Here is an 18100-nt window from a genome sequence, read left to right on the forward strand (position 1 = left end):
GTTAGAATGTAAACATGTCGACGCTAATCATGATGCTGCGGCCGCTGGAGGAGTTTCTCAGCGCAAATTTCCCTTCAGATCCGGGGCGTTTAGACTCCTTTTGTGGAAAAATCCACGGTACAGCATTTGGTTTAAGCCTGTATCAATCACCATCTGAAAGCTCTTTCAGTAGCTGTAGTCACATATCAGTATTTTATTTTCTGAGTTGTCTATTCCGACTTGTGTTGCGGTAGCTCACTCAGTGCAACCATTTTACGTCATCAGAATAATGCCCCCCCCATAGTCCAAAATATGTCTAAAACTAAGTGATTTTTTTACAATAACATCAACCTTTAATGGGATTCTCCACTACATATATTTGGTAAGGACATCATTTATGTTATATTAAGCTATACAAGTCTTAATACCCAGGGATCCCTTTAAGATTCCATTCCATAACAGTGGCTTTGGCTTCCCACGCTTCTGTTTACAAACCCTGTTCCATTTCCTTCTCACCATGCAGAAGGTAAGCAAAAACTAAGAGAAAAAGATGTCTCAAGAGGCTTTCCTTTCAACGCTCCACTCACTCCTGACTTCCATCCTCTGTGCTGTTTTTAGCCGGCCTGTTTTTTTTTCCGCAATACATCAGAGAGTCAAAGTCAATTGTCATAGCAGAGAACAGCTGGAGGAAGTCGAGTGACTACACAGCAAGACTTGAACTCTGTACAGCAATTTACAAATGAGACTCTTCTCCCTGAAGAACATTTCTTTTCCGCTTTGCAATCACACATCATGCTTGAGTGACTGACTGCTCATGTTTTCTTATGCATACAACGTCATGCTAGTTGCATTAGCGAGCGTGTCCTAAATTACTTTTTTTTCTGTTAATATGACATCAGTTTATCAAAGAGAAATGATCTTTCATCTCTTATTTTGTGTACATTTTGAACGCAGCTTTTAACTTAGTCATGTTACATTATTGACAGCTGAACAAAAGTAAACCTTAAAATCATTGTTCTTCCTCTAAACTTATGTTTTCTTCCTCTTAAGCTTTCAATTTAAAAACTAATGTTGAAGCTGTGGTAGACTAGGAACATCTAAAGGTTGTAGTGTCAAGTAATTTATGCTCTGTGACTGACTAGGGTGTTTCTATCATGTTGTTGATATGGTGTATCTGTTGAAGCTGTCTCAAGGTTATCTCCATCTGCTGAGGTTAAACACACACACACACACACACACACACACACCACACTTGTGCAGTTCCTCAGTCAGCTCTTGTTTTATGCTCTTGTCCAGTGGAGTGGAGTGACCTTCACATTCCTTTCCCAGCCAAGAGTGATGTCACACCTCTGAGGGGCCTGCAGTGGGCCGGATCTGAGCAGGTCAGGCTCCCTCAGGTACACGTTTATGGAAACATTTCCACATCAGTGTCAAACGGTTTTACAGCGACTAAGCTTTGTAAATGTTTGTGATTTTGGGTATAGTTCATTCAAAACTGCCATCATTTACTCTTTCTTCCGTGGAACACAAAAGGAGATGTTTTGCAGAATGTCGAAGGAGCTCTTTTACACATAAACAAAAGCAGACATTGAAAAGTTTTTATGTTTTTATCTTCCATCTTAAACGTAATTTATACATCTTCTGAAGTTGTATAATAGCTTTGTTTGAGAAACAAACAAACAAACAAACTCCTAAATCTCATTGGCACAATTTCGGAATATATTTAATTTTTTGGGATGAAGTTTGTAGGTGAGAAGTTTTGTTTGCAGAAAAGCGGCGATTTGCATTGGAAAAGTGGTCGACCAAGTAGCTTTTTGTTGGTTGATGCAGATAATTTGTTTGACTGACTTGAACCACTGCGAAATTCTTTAACCTCGCACGAAATTCCAGATTGTGTAGATTCTTCTTTGAAATGACTGTTTTTTGGCCATGAACATCTGTTAAAAAACAGTAAATGTGACTGCACTTTGTCTTTATTTGTTATATTTTGCGTTGTGGCTCTAAAAGGCAATGTGATTGGTATGAGACATTCAGGAGACTCTGACAGCACATAAATGTAAAGATATTCGTACTTTGTAGATCTTAAAGTGACAGCTGTTATTTCCAAGACACAGGTGTTAAAATAGAACACAGTTACGGTCCATAAACTTGAACTCTGTGTACCTGACACAAGGAGGTTTCCATGGTACATTATGTAGCTTTCACTTGCATTTTATTTTGCCTGGGAGCAATTTGCAATACAGTGTATGAATGTAATGCCCTGACTAATGACAACTGCATGCTGAATCATCCAAATCCAAATCATGCAAATCTACTAATTTGGTTTGAGAGGACTGTAACAGTCTGTTTTTGTTTGTGTGTATGTTAGTCTGAGATGCAGTGTACTTCAAAAAAAAAAGGAAAAGAATATATATATAAGACCAAAAGTTTGGAAACATTACTTTTCATTTTTAATGTTTTTGAAAGAAGTTTCTTCTGCTCATCAAGCCTGCATTTATTTGATCAAAAATACAGAAAAAAATATAATATTGTGATATATTATTACAATTTAAAATAATTGCTTTTAAATTTATTATACTTTGAAATTGTCATTTATTTCTGTGATGCAAAGCTTAATTTTTAGGATCATTATCACATGATCTTTTAGAAATCATTCTAATATGATGATTCATTATCAAAGTTGGAAACAGTTCTGCTGCTTAATATTTTTTCAGAACATGTGATACTTTTTTTGGATACTTTGATGAATAAAAAGTAAAAAAAAAAAGAAAAGAAAAAAAGAAGCTATGCTTTTAAAATATAAATATTTTGTAAAAACAATATACACTACTGGTCAGTAATTTGGGGTCAGTCATTTTTTTTCTTCTTTTTAAATAAAATCAATACTTTTATTCAGCAAGGATGTGTTAAATTGATAAAAAGTGATAGTAAAGAAAATATATTATTAGAATATATATTATTAGAATTTTTTTTTTTTTTTTAATGAATGCACTTCTTTTTAACCTTTTATTCATCAAATATATTAGACAGCAGAACTGTTTCCAACACTCATAATAAATCAGAATATTAGAATGATTTCTAAATGATCATGTGATAGACTGGATGTTACATGTGACACTGAAGGCTGGAGTAATGATGCTGAAAATTCAGCTTTGCATCACAGGAATAAATTATTTTTTTTAAGTATATTCAAATAGAAAACTATTATTTTAAGTTGTAATAATATTTCACAATATTACAATTTTTTTCTGTATTTTTGATCAAATAAATGCAGGCTTGATGAGCAGAAGAAACTTCTTTCAAAAACATTAAAAATAGTAATGTTTCCAAACTTTTGATCTGTACTATATAAATACAGTATATATATATATATATATATATATATATAATATACAATACATATACACAGCCTCACAGATATATTGTGTAAACAAAATCTTTAATTTTGGTTGGACAGCACTAATTTAAATACATGAAATACAAGCTTCAATAGAAATTTCATTAAAGTATATTTTAGTGTATCATAAATGCACACCATACTTAAATCATACTTCAAAGACAATTATGCAATTACATATAAAGATGTTCTTAAGTCCTATTTACAGTGTGTCACATGTCTACAGATTAGCTAACTGAATTTAACATAAACACAAACTATATTTCAATTTCAATTTCAATTTTATTTCTATAGCGCATTTACAACAGCCTCCCGGCTGACCAAAGTGCTTTTCAGAAGAGCAAGAATATACAAGCCGAATTCCGGAAAAGTTGGGACGTTTTTTAAATTTTAATAAAATGAAAACTAAAAGACTTTCAAATCACATGAGCCAATATTTTATTCACAATAGAACATAGATAACATAGCAAATGTTTAAACTGAGAAAGTTTACAATTTTATGCACAAAATGAGCTCATTTCAATTTTGATTTCTGCTACAGGTCTCAAAATAGTTGGGACGGGGCATGTTTACCATGGTGTAGCATCTCCTTTTCTTTTCAAAACAGTTTGAAGACGTCTGGGCATTGAGGCTATGAGTTGCTGGAGTTTTGCTGTTGGAATTTGGTCCCATTCTTGCCTTATATAGATTTCCAGCTGCTGAAGAGTTCGTGGTCGTCTTTGACGTATTTTTCGTTTAATGATGCGCCAAATGTTCTCTATAGGTGAAAGATCTGGACTGCAGGCAGGCCAGGTTAGCACCCGGACTCTTCTACGACGAAGCCATGCTGTTGTTATAGCTGCAGTATGTGGTTTTGCATTGTCCTGCTGAAATAAACAAGGCCTTCCTTGAAATAGACGTTGTTTGGAGGGAAGCATATGTTGCTCTAAAACCTTTATATACCTTTCAGCATTCACAGAGCCTTCCAAAACATGCAAGCTGCCCATACCGTATGCACTTATGCACCCCCATACCATCAGAGATGCTGGCTTTTGAACTGAACGCTGATAACATGCTGGAAGGTCTCCCTCCTCTTTAGCCCGGAGGACACGGCGTCCGTGATTTCCAACAAGAATGTCAAATTTGGACTCGTCTGACCATAAAACACTATTCCACTTTGAAATAGTCCATTTTAAATGAGCCTTGGCCCACAGGACACGACGGCGCTTCTGGACCATGTTCACATATGGCTTCCTTTTTGCATGATAGATCTTTAGTTGGCATCTGCTGATGGCACGGCGGATTGTGTTTACCGACAGTGGTTTCTGAAAGTATTCCTGGGCCCATTTAGTAATGTCATTGACACAATCATGCCGATGAGTGATGCAGTGTCGTCTGAGAGCCCGAAGACCACGGGCATCCAATAAAGGTCTCCGGCCTTGTCCCTTACGCACAGAGATTTCTCCAGTTTCTCTGAATCTTTTGATGATGTTATGCACTGTAGATGATGAGATTTGCAAAGCCTTTGCAATTTGACGTTGAGGAACATTGTTTTTAAAGTTTTCCACAATTTTTTTACGCAGTCTTTCACAGATTGGAGAGCCTCTGTCCATCTTTACTTCTGAGAGACTCTGCTTCTCTAAGACAAAGCTTTTATAGCTAATCATGTTACAGACCTGATATCAATTAACTTAATTAATCACTAGATGTTCTCCCAGCTGAATCTTTTCAAAACTGCTTGCTTTTTTAGCCATTTGTTGCCCCCATGCCAACTTTTTTGAGACCTGTAGCAGGCATTACATTTTAAATGAGCTAATTAAGTGGATAAAAGTGTAAAATTTCTCAGTTTAAACATTTGCTACGTTATCTATGTTCTATTGTGAATAAAATATTGGCTCATGTGATTTGAAATTCCTTTAGTTTTCATTTTATTAAAATTTTAAAAACGTCCCAACTTTTCCGGAATTCGGGTTGTAACACATACATAAAAAATAGACCAGACAAAAATTTAAAACCACCCATTTACAAAATTTAGCATATCACAGTAGTCAGTACACTAAGGAAAATAAAAAAGTTTTTAGCAAGGACTTAAAAATAGACAAGAAAGGGGCCAGTTTGATCTCTAAAGGCAGGGTATTCCAGAGTCGTGGCCCAGCCACCGCAAATGCACGCTCCCCTCTACGCTTTAGCCTAACGCGAGAGACCACCAACAGAGCCTGGTCACAGGATCGTAGGCTTCTTGATGGAGTATAAGGATGAAGGAGATCAGATAAATAGACAGGAGCTTTGTTATGAAGGGATTTATAAATGAAGAGGAGAATTTTAAAATCTATTCTCTGAGATATCGGCAACCAGTGAAGGGATCTAAGAATTGGAGTGATGTGATCATGTTTACGACAGTTTAAAAGAAGTCTGGCTGCAGCATTTTGGACAAGTTGAAGTCGTGCAATTTGAGATTTAGATATACCGCAATATAAAGAATTGCAGTAATCTAGACACGATGTAACAAATGCATGAACAGCCATTTCTAGAGTTTTTGGAGTGAGAAAGTTTTTAATTTTAGACGGTAAACGAAGCTGATAGAAACTGGATCCAATAACAGAAGAGATATGTTTATCAAATTTTAAGTGTTGGTCAATAATAATACCTAGGTTCTGCACTTGAGAGAATCTAAAAACGGACAAACTTTCTAGCTCAGGGCTTATACACTGAGAGTTCTCATTAGGACCGAAAACAATTACCTCGGTCTTGTCCTCGTTTAAGAAGAGGAAATTTTGGGCTAGCCATAATTTAACCTCCTCTAAACATTGGAGAAGAGAAGTGATCGCAGTGGAGTTGTTTTTCTTAACTGGATGATAGATTTGAGTGTCATCTGCGTAGAAATGAAAAGACACACCATGTTTTCTTAGAATAGAACCCAGAGGTAGCATGTATAGAGAGAATAGAGAGGGAGCTAAAATAGAGCCTTGTGGAAGGCCGCAGGTCAGAGGAGCAGGGGAAGAGAAAAAATTTCCCAGTTTCACTAAAAACTTTCTGTCAGATAGGTATGACTATAATATTACATTTTCATTTAATTGCAATTAGCATGCAATTAAGTGTCTGAAAACATATTTTTATATATTATAAAATATTATTATATATACATATTATTTTATTTCCATAATAAGCACTTTTAAAAAAAAGTATGATCAAGTGTATTTGTTTCATAGGGAATTTTAAACTACCTAAATCAACCATCCTAATCCAACTACATACCCACATGTTGTCTTTTGTAATAAGATGCCCATAAGGGTGAATAAGGGTGCCTGCATATAACAATGTTATCAGTTTGTGATGTCAGCACAAACCATTTGTGTCATTATTAGGTACAATGTCTCTGTGTTAAATGTCTCTGCCTCAGAACGAATCTTTGATCAGTCTCATACTGTTAACTACAGGCTGTTTCAGGTTAACCATCGACCCTGTTTTGGTACCGGCTCATTCAGGTGTGTTTGTGAATGAGGGAGTCACAGCACAAAGACTGGAGAAGAGGACAGAAGGAAAGACAGAGCAGGAAGACAGCAGGGAGAGGCGTGGTGTGTCCTTGGCTCTGTGGCACTCTGGTGCCACCTATTGATGATGTTATTAACTCTACGAGGTTTCATGGCGTGGTTGAGGGTAATGTGTTGTACAAATGTTGTGCGGCTGACTCATTTTCAGGTTAGAGGATGGCTTGGGTTTTCAAACACCCCTTCAGAAAAAGCTGGTAGCTGACATACACTTTGATTTTCGGACACATGGGGCAGACCTCCCACATCAGCATGTGTGTGATAGCAGTTTAGGTGAGTGTATGTGTGTGTGTGTGTGTGTGTTGAGTCATTAGCAGCAAAGACTAGTCTGTCTCAGCAGGGTATCAAGGTTTATGAAACAGCTCTGTGACAAGATGGATCAGTCCTTAACCCTCTGGGCTTCTTCGTAAATGGGTTACACTTAGCTTCCTCCGGGTCAAAAAAGACCGAAGCCTTAAAAATGTAACTTTTTTTTTCCCAGGAAAACCAATCAAATATATTTTTGTTCAATAATATTTTTTGTATATTATTTAGAATTTTTAAAGATTTTTATGATACTTTGCATTAATTATATATTTTTTATGAGCAATTTTTTCCATTAGAATTAATATATATATTTTTATTTTATTTTAATTTTAATTTTTTTTCAATAAATGCACCATTGCACATCAAAATAGAGTGCAGGCCTAAAATAAAAAAAAATTCAAGTGAGAAGAGCGCCATCCAGTGGCTTTAAAATATAATAAATGTGTGTAATGTCCTGTAACCGCCTATAGGCTGCCATAGCTTTTTTTTTTTATTTTTTTTATTCCCATTTGGAAAGAAAAAAAATCGAATTACTAAGCAACCACTGAATGGAACAACACAATCTATATATCATTTTAAAGCTTAGGATCTCAGCTTTTTAATGCATCTAATCACATTTATTAACTCTTAACGAGTGCTGAGTAATCCCTCTAAAACCGAGTGTACCGCCAGCAGGCGCCACCTAGCTGCGAAAATATTCATTACCATATTTTTCAAAAATATTGCCTTGATTAACACAAAGTTGATGTCATTTGAAAGCTTAGGGTATGACCTTTACAGTGAATGTATCCACTTTGAAAAAATCTTAAGTATTGCTGAGTTATTTGGTGATAAATACAATTTCTTTTTTTTTCATAATCTATAAAATAATGTACTGCAATGTGTCAAAAACATCATACAGCTCATGAAACATTCACAGATCATTGAAAATGGCACTTCATTTTTTACAGCATATTATTACAATTACAATGAGCCTAAAATTAACATAATCTATTGCTTTTATGACTAGATATTCTTCATGGAGAAACAATTGCCCATGAGGGGGCGTCAAAGACTGTACAAAAAGGCTATCTCTGTTCCAAATGCTGTAACTTTTGATTCCTTTATCCAAATTATTATTATTTTTTATCCAGATGCAGCTAACATGTAGGGGGACTTCACTAAAAAAGAATTTTCCTCCTACCTTATTTCCTTCCTGAGTTATTCCATGACAAATAAGAAAGATATGCAAAATCATAATACAAATTATATATATATTTTGTCTTTTATCCGCAATTTCTCTGCAGGACAATGTCTAAATGTAATCTAATTTATATTTTTGAAAAATTTAAAAAGAGTTCTTTCAAACGATACCTACCTTTTGACTCTCCTTGCTATAGTTTTGGAGTTATTATGATTATATAGTAAAATATAGCAAAATTTGCTGTTTCAGTCTTACCAGTTAATTTCTCTGTGTGTGTGTGTGTTTGTGTGTGTGGGTGTGTGTGTGTGGGGGGGAGGGTGTCTTATTTGCACTCTTGATGTTTTAGAGTGTCACCCCTTCATTGCTGTACACTTTTTTTCTGCACAGTGGCTGATCTGTAGTTTGTACCACCAAAGTTTCTCTGAGTTTTCGGATTTTCTTGTATTTCCCATTCATTTCCTATGTGGGTCGTTTTTGACCCGTAGGAAGCTAAGTGTGCAATTTTTTTTTACGACCCTTTAACATATCAGAATCATCTCCTTGATTTTTTTGTGTGTTCACATAGGTAATACAACAAAAGTCACCAAGTTTCATCCCCCTCCGATGAAGCAAAAAAATTAAAAAATTTAAAACGTACATGGTTTCGGTCTTTTTTGACCCGAAGAAGCCCAGAGGGTGAGCTACCACACACACACACACACACACACACACATTAGTCTAGCGCATACGACTGGTAACTTGACTTGCTACTAATTGTTAACAGAAATGCCTTCGCTGTTACAACCCAAAAAGGCAGAGTATGTTTGGAATGGCATACTACGTAGTAAGCAGTATGCGTAATGCATAGAGTATGCAGATTTTCTGCATGTTTGACATCAGTGGATGACTTTTTACTGGCTAGTACATTTAACGAATTGTGCAGTATGCAACTGGATCACACTGCACTGGGTAACGTCCAATGACCTTTACTTGACCTTCCACTGATTTCCAGTGTGAATATACTGTAGATTACTGCTCAACTTTTTTTGTAATGTTCTTGAAAGAAGTCTCTTATCTCGCCAAGGCTTCATTTATTCTAAAAAAAAAAAAAAAATTAAAAAAATAAATAAATGCTTTCTATTTTAAGATATTTTAAAATGACATTTATTCCTGTGATGCAAATCTGACTTTCAGCATCTTTAGTCCAGTCTTCAGTGTCACGTGATCCTTCAGAAATCATTCTGATATGATGATTTGCTGCTCAAGAAATGTTTTGTGCTATTATCTATGTAGAAATGTTGAAAAATGTTGAACTTTAAACATTGTGCTGCTTAATAATTGTGCTTGCTGAATAAATAAATAAACTGGTGACCCAAAGATTTTGAACAGCAATGTAATTAAAGTGATACATTTAATTTTGTGATTTATTTGTATTTAACTTTTTAATATAAAAATGATTTCTTCTAACTTAATATTTGTTTTGTTTACCTATATAGGTTAAAATATGTTTTTTTTTTTAATTTTTTATTATTGCATTTAATTGTAAAATAAATGTCAAATAGTTGCATTTATAATATTATAATTCCTATTTAATTAACTATGATAACTGGATACCACTTACTGAAATAATCATGTAACACAGAGAGTCAGGCTGGGCATTGATAGAGATATTCTAATTCACTTTGATTCTCAGCTCGATTTCATATCAGTTCATTTGGAAATATTTCAGGTACATTAGCTGGTAACAAGGATACATTATTTTAATAACTATTAACTGAAAGGTTCTTTGAGGAACCAAAATTGAAAGACCCCCTTATGTTATGGTACCGTTTTATTTAAGAGTTGATACATTACTATATTGTTCAAGGTTAAATGTTACAGTTTGAAGTGTTTCTTGTTGCATATACTGTTTCAGTACTGAAAGTGCAATACTGCATACCAGTACTAAATAAGCAAGGCAAGGGTTAGTTTTAAGTGTGATCCTTACTCTTTCGAGGCCTATAGGCATATATCTCAAGTAAGTTGAGCCGTGGTCTCCTCTGTCTAAGAGCAGGCATATGTGCACTTTATAGTTAAAGACCAAGACTCTGATGTGTTAAAGTTTAAGCAAGCCCTCGCTTATAATATCATCACTCTTACTATGATAGCCGCTGAGGGACCTCCGAGCCGCCCGCCACTTCACGAGGCCTCTGAATTATTGATAGGCCTCAGAGCGCGCTCAGTAGCTGGAGGAAAGGTGTTAGGGAGAGACAGTCCATCTGCTGTAGCTTCATCACTGCTCCCTCCATCCAGCAGGAAAGAGGAGGAGTGGAGGATTGTGGATAATACAGGGAGAGATGTAAATACCACACAATCAACTCATTGTGTCTAGGGTGTTTTTGATAGATTAGGTCTCTGTTTGTGAGATGAAACCTAAGGCAGCATGCTAACAGGGATGAAACCTCACAGGAATCATGTTTCAAAAATTGATTCCAAAATAGTTTGAGAATTTATGGAGTCTTTAAAGTATTATTTGCAGTAAAAAGAAAATTCCTACGAGAAACTTGTGCATGCGGATTCTTGATATTTCAAGCATCCAGGGCTGCAAAGGGGTCTGTGGAAAAATAATTACAAAACTACAAAATAACTATAATTTTAAATAATATAGAATTTATGTTCTTATGTTAATTATGTTATTTTTAATTGCACATATTCTATTTTTTATGCAAAACAAAAAAACGTACAATTGCATACTAATAAAGAATGAAAACACACACACATATGTTTTTGTGGAAAGTGGGGACATCCCATAGGCGTAATGGATTTTATACTGTACAAACTGTATATTCTTTATATATGAAAATATATAGCTGGCCTGGATTCATATTTTAGGAAAATTTACCTCTCAAAGGAATCTTTGTATTTGGAGTCCATGGCATCAAAATATTAGAAAACCGCTGCATTATGAGATTACATTCTCCACCCAGGATACATGTGGAACTACATTATAATTTTGCCAAAATGAGCTCTCTTAGGAGGCATCATTATTAAGTTGGCTACTTTCTGGAACAAGCTTCATGTTCTGTAAATGCTGCTTAGATAGGAAATTCATTATGTTATTATGTTAAGATACTTCAAATCTGCAGCTACTAAACTTTTTCTCTGTGTAATTTGGCAGAGGGATGAATCAGTTCTTCCTGCAGTCATTGCTCAGTGGTGCTATTGTCTTCTTCAGTGACACACACACACACACACACAGACAGTTTCCTCTGACCCACTCTACACTGAAGACACATTAAAGATTTGGGAGCAGAAAAGACAGTGTGGAGAAATAGAGGGATTGGGAGGACCAGATGAAGAGCTGCAGTGAGAGAGGGGTGAGGGCTGTTGAGTGTGTTTGTGCGGATCATATTCCCTCTGAGGCAGATGCTGAGGTCACAGCAGTTCACGTCCACTAACACTCCCTCAGTTTAAAGCTGAAGAGAATCAATTTAGCATTGATATTTATTTATTTATTTATTTATTTGTGCATTAAATCATATTAGAATGATTTCTGAAGGATCATGTGACACTGAAGACTGGATCAATGATGCTGAAAATTCAGATCTGCATTACAGAAATAAATTACTATTAATTATCTTATTATTAATATTCTAAAACAGTTATTTATATAAGTTGTGATTTTTTTTTCTAAAGTTTTTATTAGGCTGATGTGCTCAACTGTTAATTTTTTCTAGTAAGTTTGGTTTAAGTTAATTATAGTTATTTAATGATTAAAAGACGGGGTGTGGCATCATGGGTGTGTGCTTGTGATTGGTTCTGAGGAAGTTTGGGCGGGACCTTGATGCCAAAAGACTTGTACTTTACTTCCATTGTAAGATGACGGTGGTCATTTTTGGGAGATCTTGGCTTCACTTTTCTACAACGGAAGGAAATACAGATGCACTGTCCATCTTTTATTACAATTTATTGGTGAGAATCACTGTCTCATTAGGATCTACTGTATGTGTATATTTTAAAATCCATTTTGTAAATGTGTGTGTAGCCTCTCTCAGTGTGGGCAGTTCCTGTGTGTGTTGTTCAGACAGATGGTAGTGGGGTGCAGGCTGGTGGTCTTCCTGCCCCAATCCTGGTGAGCCCAGCCTGTCACACAGCAGAGCAGCTGCATGTGTGTGTGTGTGTGTTCTGTGGAATCAGTCATACACACCTGCGTACATGTCTGCACCTGCGTTTTCCTGCATTTCAACTCACCTGTACATATCATCCACTCTTTCTAATATTACATATCACTCACCTTTGTCTTTCTGCAGGCACTTCTATAATCATTCTCAATTGTAGAAGTCAGCTCGCTTATCTGAATATGAGCTAATGCCCCCTAAATAGGGTCAAGCATCTATATTGTACTGGTTTAATCTATGTAATAACTGTGCTCTATCTCTCTCTCTCACACACACACACACACACACACACACACACACACACATACACACACACACACACACACAGACAGTGTCACATGGTCTGCATCTTTCGTGTCAGCTCTATATTGACACAGTGTGTGTGTCCGCAGCTATTAAATGGATTTGTATGGTGTCCTCTGGAGATGTTTGGTGTTTAATTTCAGCACTGGGCTGCAAACGCTCCTCAGGCCTTATGAGAGAGTCCCACCCTAATCACCCATTCAGACAGAGCAATAGTGGCTATTCATATGATAATTCACTTTCATAGGGCTGCTTGGTCCATTTATTTTCAGTTTGAGGGTTTTAATGCCTTTGTGACCGGTAAAATACGACACAGACACAACGAGACAATACAAAGCACTCATCTTGCATATGAACACATGCTAACACTTAGCTGCTCTAGCTGCCGTGCCACCTTCACTCGTGATTGACATGACCTATCATAGTTTAAATTAAAATTAAAAGCATTTTGACATATCTTTATGTGTACTTGACTGTTCAAGAGCAACAAGCCAAGTCTTCTGTCTTTTATTGCCTGAAAGGCATTTTAGCATGTATGTCTGTAAATGGGTTTATCAGCACTCTGTACAGTAATCCGCTGAGTCTCTTGAGCTTTTTGAGTGTGTGTGTGTGTGTGTGTGTGTGTGTGTGTGTTAGGTATGGTGTAAACTGTATTTAATTTAACAGGCCTCAGTCTAGTCTGGGTTTAATTCACTCTGTTTTTGTCATTTTGTTGTTATGATGGAATAACAGTTTATTTCTAGTCTCAGCTCCAGACAACATGCCCACTTTAGCTCAATCTGATGCTCATTACACACACAAATGGCAAGAGCTTGATCTGACAAGCTCTAATCTCATTGGCCAGCTTTATGCAATTTTTAGGAGTCAGTGTGCACAGATTTTGCCAGTCGGCAACTGTCATGAATCCTATCGGCTTCCCTTAACAAAGCCATTTTACTGGTTGATACTCTGTTTGGTGCGAGATTAGAAATGATAATATATATATATATATATATATATATATATATATATATATATATATATATATATATATATATATATATATATATATAAATATATATATATTAAAAAAAATATATATATATATATATATATATATATATATATATATATACCACTTACTGAAAAAACTTACTATATAATATATAATTACTTTAAATGTCACATTAAATTACTGGAGTTAAAACTAGTTAAACAAAACTTTTTTTTTTATGTGTGTTTTCTTTCAGGATTTTTTAAAGATGTAATTACGTTTTTGAGCCTTGATCGTGGTAGGGTCCTTGCTGTCCATTGGAGGTTCAGAGAGCTCTCTGAATTCATCAGAAATATCTTAATTTCGTGTTCTGATGGTCTTACGGGTTTGGAACGACATGAAGATGAGTAATTAATGATAATAGTGATAATACTTTTTGTGTGAACTATCCCTTTAACAAAAGCAAGAGTGAAATAAAAATAAAAAGTATTTTCTGAAGGAGTTTTAGCTTGCTCCTACAAGTCTTGAAGCTTGTTTGTTATGATTCCTTGTAAATGTATGTCTCTGGCAAAGTCTTATCTGGCTTTGATATTCTGCAAAGAAATAATCATTATCACTTGTAATATTAAAACGTTTTTAAAATGTCCGTTTTTATTCTCGAAAAGCAGCCAATGGGTGTTTCTGGTCTGTGTGTGTTGGATGGCTGCTCCTCTTCCTTGTTCCCCAGTGTGAAAGCGATCCCAGCACCCCTCTCCCCTTCAGAATAAACGCCCTAATTATTCGTCTAGCAAACGAGAGAAAGACAGAGAGGAAGTTAATGAGAGGTGGGGGGTGAAAGCCCTCCCTCTCTTCCTGCCTCCCTTTTCCCTCCTTTCTTTCCCTCTTTTCATCTTACAATCCCTAAATCCCTCTCCCTTTCCATCTCTCCTTCCTTTTGGCTGTTTTCTCCTCTCATGTTCTTACCTTCCTGTCTCTCACCCCCAATTTCCTTTATATCACTCGCCTCAATTTGCATATTTTTACAGATTTTCACCGTGAGGGAATCCATCTGGAATAGCTGGAATTCATATGCAGAGCATAATCAGCGTCTTATTCACAGAACTGTGTGTTTGTCGTGCATGGGAGACGACCCATTTGTATTGCTGATTGCATCTCTTGTAAATGTCGATGTCTCCGTGGATAGAGTCAAAGGGTGCAGACGTGTTAAGAAGCGGTGAGGGTAAATGATCCTGGGTGAGAAGGTCTATTCTCCCTCTTTCTTTTCTTTCTCTTTATCTCTCCCTTTCCGAGTAAACCAACGGCTTCCTTTTGTGTGAATTCCTTCTCTCGCCCTCCTCTGTGTATATCGCCCTTAATGTTCTCTAATTGATGTTCAGCTATTCATTAAAGGGTCTGGTGGCCCTCAGCCTTCCCTCGGGAGTCAAACACACTTCCTGTTTTCACTGGAGTGACATTATAATCGAATGCGATGGTGTTATAGACTGTCATCTGTGTGTTCTGTACTGTAAAGCTGCACCTGTCTTAATGCAAATATCTTATAACATACATCGTATGTTATAACATACATTCATACATTTTTAGCTGTCAAATTACAGAATCATTTCACTTCAGTTCACTAAGTGCAGATTGTTCACCTTTTACAACTGTGATGAATTTTACTATAGCGATTATGACTATGGTGATTTAAGATTTATAAGGGTGTTCTCAAGTATTCAGCATAAATTGTGTTTGTGCAATTTATATATCAATATTTACAGTCCTGTACAATGTTCCCTTACAGTAAATCCAACCTTATATCTGGATGCTATTCTATATGATGACCAATATGAAATGTAACCAATAATAATAAATAAATAACAGTAAAACTGTTTTTTGAATGTAAACACTACAGTTGAAAAGTTTGGGGTTTACATTAAAACAGGAATATTGTGAAATAATATTGCAATGTACAGTACAATTACTGTTTTCCTTTTTAATATGTTTTAATATGTTTATGTTTTTGTATATGTTTTTTTCTTATTATCAATAGTGAAAATGCTGCCACTTAATATTTTAGTGGAAACCATGATGCTTATTTTTTTTCTTAGATTTTTTCTTTGATTGGATTCTTTGAACACAAAGTTCAAAAGGTCATCATCAGTTATTTGTAGTTGAACTCTTTTGTAACATTGTAAACGCCTTTACTGTTAGTTTTGATTAATTTAATGCATCCTAGCTCTTTCTTTAAAATAATATCAATAATCTCACTGACTCCAAACAAATTTACATCACAGAAATGTGAACTCAGTAACGAGTCTATATGAGTGAATCTGATTCAAGCCATGTTTTGCAAATATTGTGACTGACCCGTTAAAAGGAGACAATTTATAAATCATAATTCAGACAACGCACTTCTTTGCATTGTTTTTTTTTCATCAGTATATGCCAGTATATCTAATGAAAATGCATTATTGACTTTAATTTTTATGGTTGCAATTTTTTACAAGAACATGTCATTGCTTATAAGCTGCATTCTAAGAGACTGTGAATACCTCAGCATGGAAATGATCCATATGATGCACCATCTGCAGATCCCGTCTATGGCTTGATTCTTCTCGCTGAAGCTTGTTAAAGCTGATTAGCCGTTGGCGCCTACACTGTGTTTATGCTTCAGGGTGTGTATTTGTGTATGTGTGCAATTAGACAGTGCGCCCGCTTTAGAAAGGATCTAGCACTTGTGTTTCACGCTTTAACTGAGAAGATTAGACTTAAATCTGGTATTGTGTGTTTACAGACTTAAGACTTAATGATTATGTTTGGCCACAAAGAACCATCTCAAAGGGCCCTTGCTCTGTGACTCATCTAGAAAGATCTCAAGAAATAAGACAGAGGTGAGAATTCAACTAGTGGGTCAAATGTTAGCTTGAGTTTTCAATGTATATATTTAGTACAGTCGCTAATAGAACGAAACGAACAGCATCTTGAGCTTGTTGTGATATATTTTCTTTGAAAACATGGCATGTCTCATTTAGCTTGTGTTCTGTGTTCCCAGTATCTCTGGTATCCTCCTCCGTTGGGTGGTGGTCGCCCGCTAAAACAGATAGGAGAACACTGCTCTCTTTCTCTCCCTAACAAGATCACACAATGTCACAGAAGGGTCAACAGTCTCCTCGGCTCTGGGATTCCTCACTAACAAGGGTGCTGACACTGGCTGCAAACTCAATGAATGCAGCTCCTGTGTCCTGGATGGCTTTTTGACATGACAGGTGTGTCTTGTGTCATCTGCGTGTTATGTAGCTGTTTGCTTATATGTAAATAATGGATTCAGTCAGAAGAAAAGGGTTTTAGAGTCTGTTAGGAAGTATTGTAGAAGCTTTTTAATCTCGTAAAGAACTTTTTATACTCTTGTTCTTCTTCAAAAAGCTGTGTACTGCTGTTTTAAATGAAAAACAGATCTAAAAATAAAGGTCTGTTATGTCATTTCAAACCCTGTGATGTTCTTTCAGGGAGCACAAAAGGAGATGTTTTAAAGAATGTTGATGTTCTTATCCGTACAATAAATAATGACAGGAAAGAAATCATGTGTCACTTATTGCAAGTCATTATTTGATGAAATTACTGAAGCTGTTAATGTCATTTGCATTCACATGTACTCAAATATGGCACATCAGTGATGCCATTCTTGATGCATATCTCGACAAATTGGACATGTCGATGTCCAAATCAGCAAGATTTTCAGTGAGCAATAATAATTAGAATTTTTAAATAGTGCCTTTAAAGCTCAATGTGATTTGCAGAGGGGAAACAAGATGACAAAAAAAATATTAAAAGTAAAAATAATATACTAAGAAAAGAATAAATAACAACAAACATTTGAGTCAAAAACTGTATGGTAACACTTTACAATAAGGTTACATTTGTTAGCATTAGTTAAAACATTAATATCACAGATTTAAAAATGTAAAATACTTTTACAGCAGTTATTCATTTTGCTGTAATTTATTAATGTTAATTTGTAAATATCGTAATACATTTAAAAAAGTTTGCTTTTAATAAATTAGCTAACATTAGTTAATATGTCGTGAACAAACATGAATTAACAATGATCGATAAAATATTTATAAATTAACATTAACTTAGATTGATAACTTCTGTAAAAAGTTGATAGTTAGTAGTAGTAGTTAGTTTAGTATCTTAAAGATCGTTAGTGCATATGACTCTAGAACCTTATATTGAAAAAATAAAAAATAAAATTCTTCATTGCTGATAGCAAGGTGCTGCAAAGATCCTCAGAAGAAGCTTTATCTGTGTGAGTGT

General features: G+C 35.5%; 1 protein-coding gene across 4 annotated transcripts in view; it reads left to right on the forward strand.

Annotated features, from left to right (window-relative positions):
• LOC132094913 (disco-interacting protein 2 homolog A-like) overlaps nucleotides 1–18100 on the forward strand; it is a 120562-nt gene that overhangs the window by 51684 nt on the left and 50778 nt on the right. The gene's annotated exons all lie outside the window — the stretch shown is intronic.

The sequence above is a fragment of the Carassius carassius genome, chromosome 19 (assembly GCF_963082965.1).
Source record: "Carassius carassius chromosome 19, fCarCar2.1, whole genome shotgun sequence".
NCBI classification, from domain to species: Eukaryota; Metazoa; Chordata; class Actinopteri; order Cypriniformes; family Cyprinidae; genus Carassius; species Carassius carassius.